This window comes from Monodon monoceros, unplaced genomic scaffold, assembly GCF_005190385.1.
Source record: "Monodon monoceros isolate NGI ecotype Baffin Bay Population unplaced genomic scaffold, NGI_Narwhal_1 Super_Scaffold_11, whole genome shotgun sequence".
NCBI classification, from domain to species: Eukaryota; Metazoa; Chordata; class Mammalia; order Artiodactyla; family Monodontidae; genus Monodon; species Monodon monoceros.
Window position 1 is genome coordinate 105,189,978 of NW_021703767.1, and position 5,395 is coordinate 105,195,372.

Genomic DNA, 5,395 nt, shown 5'->3' on the forward strand with positions numbered 1-5,395 from the left:
TATGTGATTTGAAAAATGTATTGCCTATTTGTCAGACATGTATAATTTATGAAGGCCCTTTCACTCCAGGTCTGTAGTCCAAAGCTGACAATTTGTGAGTTATTAACATGTTATTAGACATACCCTATTAAGATCTGCAGACTTTCAGCCCCTTACACAAAGTCAAGAAAGACACTATGTAAATTTTCACTTGCGTTATTAAGCTCAGAGGATTCTGACTGAAACACCACCCCATGAATCCTTTCCAAGGAACTGCCTAATACAATGAAACTATCAAAAAAATTACCCTTACTTCAATAATTAAAGTCTTTGGTTTAAAACAAGCCTGCTTTACATGGAATGTGTTTCAGTGACTTTCTTCCCATGCATAGTGCTTGCCAATACTGCTAGTAAACTCAACAGAAAATCTTAGGAATCTTTATTACCAACACATGCTACTGAATTGGAGGACAGATCATCTATTTTAGAGGTAACTGACTTAAAAATAACTACTAATACTTAATTCATGAGGCAATATTCCCTTTATATTAGCTGTCACTAATACTAAATAATATTAAATTTAGATATATGCAAAAAACATGGTAGGAATTTCTATTAATCTGGTAAGGTAATTAACTTTACACCTATTGTTGTCTTATGTATAGCAAAAATGAAGCAAGAATAAATAGACATATCTCCATTCATAAAGAGGGATAAGAGGGTGTTAGAGTGTGACCTGATTCATTTAATCTCTACAATTCTCATTTCAGGTTAGTTAGTGACAGTTAATAAATATGTTTAGATCATCTGCCCAGCACTGGGGATCCAACAGAAAACGAGACCAACACAGACCCCAGTGAGGGGCTCAGGGAAGACGTCCTTGGAGAAGCACCTGGAGATTAGGGCTGAAGGGGGATGAGGGACAACAGTAAGGCAGGCAGAGGCCACCGCCCTGTGAAGACCTGGTGGGAGAGAAGGGGGAATGTGGTAGGAGACCGAAGTCCAAGAGGCAGGGGAGGTACCTGGGGCCGGATGCTGCAGGACTTCATTCTGAGGACAGCAGGGGGCCACTGGAGGGTTTTGACCATGGGAGTGGCAGAAGCAGGGGAAGGACCTCAGGGACTCCTGAAAAAATAATCATTATGAACGAAAAGGCCCTGAGAGTCCAGCTCTTTTTCAAAATGTATCTTGAATCTGAGTTTGAGGTAATGTTTTTAAATTAAAAAGAAAGAAGAGGTCACCTTCTCAAAACCACATGAAGGTAACCTAGTCTTCTAGAGGTTGTTTTCCACATGCAATGCTACAACATCTCTCTGGGGTTGATATGAGGAAAAGGGGGGAAAAGGGAAAGGGGAATGACCATTTTATTAAGTATTTCCCATATACCAAAAAGCATTAAAAAAAAAATAACAGATACCCTCATGCCCACTAGCAAGATTTAGCCAAGGTTAACGTCTTATAATATTTGGGGTTTTTTTTGTTTGTTTTTTGTTTTTATGGGTGTTTTTTTTTGAGAAATAAAACATTACAGACATAAACTAATTTCCCCAAAGGTGACCATTCTGAAATTCTTGTGTATCCTTCTTCTACATTTTACTTTAATTATAAATGTGTATACCTATATATAATATGGAGTCCTGTACGGTTTTAAACTTTAAGTGGTTTCATACTATATGTATAATTGTGCCACTTGCTTTTTTCACCCAACATGTTTTTGAGATATTTTCACATTGATACATTTAGTTCTAGTTCATTAATTTTAACTGCTGCATGAATACTGTATGATTATAGCACAATATATTTATCAATTCTCCTATTGGTGGATATTTAGGCATTCTTTTCTTTTCCTGATCTCAAACAATAACTGCAGTGAACATCCTTGCATTTATCTATCTCCTGATGCACATGTGTGAGAGCTCCTCTGAGAGACAATGTTTATGTAAAATGTTTTAACACATTACAGGATGGTAGTCCACTAAATTGAACTAATATTCTAATTGCTAGCAGTGATGACAATGACAGTGATATATTTCGGTTACAGGGAATAGTTCGAAGCCACCATTTTCAGGACACGTATTCAAAAATAAACGAAATCACTTTTGTAGAGATAAAGAATGGGCATTTAGAGGTCAACTAGAACTTGGTCAAGTTTTTAATCCAGTGGCTGAAGCTCTGCAGGGTCTGATCTAAGCTGAAACTCTGGTTGAAAAAGCTGAGCATTTCTAATTTAAGATATATGCCAAGTACACCTAAATAGCAAGGAAAAAAGGAAATAGATGTACTGAGAGAAAAAAATCTTGACATGTTCAGGTTAGCTTCTCACTGAATAAGTTTCCCAAACCCCTGAGGCTCATCCAACGCGAAGAATTATACTGAATTAGCTATATAGACCAATGAGATTTTCAAAGTCTGATTTTTCTTTCCTGATTTTTTTTCTTTCCCAAAGCTAACAATTTAGGGCCAGGCTGGAGTCAGGATTTCCATTCACATCCTACTGCTGCTTTTTTCATCATCACTCATCAACAAAACTCAAACAACCACCTTGTCAGAAATTGCCCTTTGGCTAAGTGAATTGAGATTGAAAAATCCTTCTAAACTGAACAGCAGTCCCATGTGGGCGAGTGGCAAGGCTTCAGTGGGAAGAAATTAAGTAGAGGATTCATCCACTCTAAGGCTGGCTAAGGGTGAAAGCCTTACATCTCCCCACCTGCCTACAAAGTGCAGAGCAACGCTTTCTAACAGCCCAAAGAGGCCCCACAAATCACGCCCTCAATACTACCACTACTGTTACCCAGACACACCACACAGCATGTACCTGGAATCAGAGGAACATAGATGTTTTTTATTACAATAAACTTGGAGACGTGCCCTCAATACTACCACTACTGTCACCCAGACACACCACACAGCATGTACCTGAAATCAGAGGAACATAGATGTTTTTATTACAATGAACTTGGAGATCCTCTAATTTAAACCCCTTGTTTTGCAGAAATGGGAACCCAGTGATACTAAATGTCTTGCCCAGGCTCACTCAGTAAACTATCGGCATACAAAGACTCCAAATGCTCCATATCATGCTCTTTTTCCTGCATTATGTGGTTTGCACATACTGCTGATATATCATGACAATTTAAAATATTTATTCTTTATTAAATTTTCATTCATTAGAAGTTGCCAAAACTTTTCAGCAGCAGTACTTTTAGATCATTAGAAACTTCCTGTGGAATATTATATTAACATTCTCAATCATTTGCTCTGCCTCCCTATGAGAGAATTAAACTGTCCCAATGACATGCAAGCAGAAGTGAAGCATGCCTTTCTAAGCAGAAGCTTTAAAAGGCATTGCATATTTCCTCTCTCTTTTTTCCCTCTGCTATAAGGCAAACATGTCCCAGACAGGGACCATTCCCTCAGCCTGGATCCTAAGATGAAGAAGAGAATGGAAAAGAGCTGATCCTCACTCACACCAGAACATTGGGAATGAGAAACAAACCTTTGCTGTTTTAAGCCATTAAGAGTTTAGGGTTCTTTGTTATTGCAGCATAACCTAATAAAAGCTGACTGATACAGTTACCAACAAACAGCAAAAACCACAAAAATTATTGGTCAGTCATCACAAAACAACTCATATAAAATTGTGAGTACAACTACTGAGCCTGCGTGCTGCAACTACTGAAGCCTGCAACAAGAGAAGCCACCACAATGAGAAGCCACCACAACAAAGAGTAGCCCCCGCTCTCGGCAACTAGAGAAAGCCCATGCACAGTAACGAAAACCCAATGCAGCCAATAAATAAATAAATAAAATTATTTTTTTTAAAAAATGTGAGTAGAGAGACCAACCTAATACATTATTTTTGAAGATGAAGACAAGTCATAATTCATTCTTCTTTTTTTCTTTTATCTATTCACTTTCACATTGTACAGAACTTCTTTTCCAAGAGCAGAGTGAAAAGTTGGCTATGGAATCATTAATATTGGATTAGCCAAAAGGTTCATTCTGTTTTTTCTGTAAGATGGCTCTAGTAGCACTTGGTTATCTTTAACTTCATTTAAAATAATTTTGTTAGATTGTATGTGACAGCTGTCATATCAGCGTGCATTTAAAAAAAGATCAAAATTGGTGAATTTTTGTGTAGCCAATTTAATATTGAGGATGGAAGAAAAAAAGCAAACTTTTCAGCATATTATGCTTTATTATTTCAAGAAAGGTAAAAATGCAACTGAAACTCAAAAAAGGATTTGTGCAGTGTATGGAGAAGGTGCTGTGACTGATCAAACGTGTCAAAAGTGGTCTGTGAAGTTTCATGCTGGAGATTTCTCACTGGATGGGTAGACCAGTTGAAGTTGATAGCAATGAAATCGAGACATTGTTGAGAACGGTCGTTATACCACGCAGGAGATAGCCGGCATACTCAAAATATCCAAATCAAGCGTTGAAAATCATTTGCACCAGCTTGGTTATGTTAACTGCTTTGATGTTTGGGTTCCACATAAGTTAAGCGAAAAATACCTTCTTGACTATATTTCCGCATTCGATTCTCTACTTAAACATAATGAAAAATTCCATTTTTAAAACAAATTGAGATGGGTCATGAAAAGTGGATACTGTACAATAATGTGGAATGAAAGAGACCATGGGGCAAGTGAAATGAACCACCACCAACCACAACAAAGGCCGGTCTTCATCCAAAGAAGGTAATGTTGTGTATATGGTGGGATTGGAAGGGAGTCCTCTATTATGAGTTCCTTCCAGAAAACCAAACGATTAATTCCAACAAGTACTGCTCCCAGTTAGACCAACTGAAAGCAACTAATTCTCGATGAAAAGCATCCAGAATTAGTCAACAGAAAACGCATAATCTTCCATCAGGATAACGCAAGACCACATGTTTCTTTGATGACCAGGCAAAAACTGTTACAGCTTGGCTGGGAAGTTCTGATTCATCTGCCATATTCACCAGACATTGCACCTTCAGATTTCCATTTATTTTGATCTTTACAAAATTCTCTTAACGGAAAAAATTTCAGTTCCCTGGAAGACTGTAAAAGGCACCTGGAACAGTTCTTTGGTCAAAAAGATAAAAAGTTTTGGGAAGATGGAATTATGAAGTTGCCTGAAAAATGGCAGAAGGTAGTGGAAAAAAGGGAGAATACGTTGTTCAATAAAGTTCTTGGTGAAAATGAAAAATGTGTCTTTTATTTTTACTTAAAAACTGAGGTTGTTTGGCCTGAAGCAACCCAGCACTGGAGCCTACAGGCCCTTTGGTGGGGTTAATGGCAGACTCTGGGAAGGCTCACACCAAGGAGTACTGCCCAGAACTTCTGCTGCCAGCGTCTTTGTCCTCACAGTGAGCCACAGCCACCCCCACCTCTGCAGGAGACCCTCCAACACTAGCAGGACAAGGCAAGAC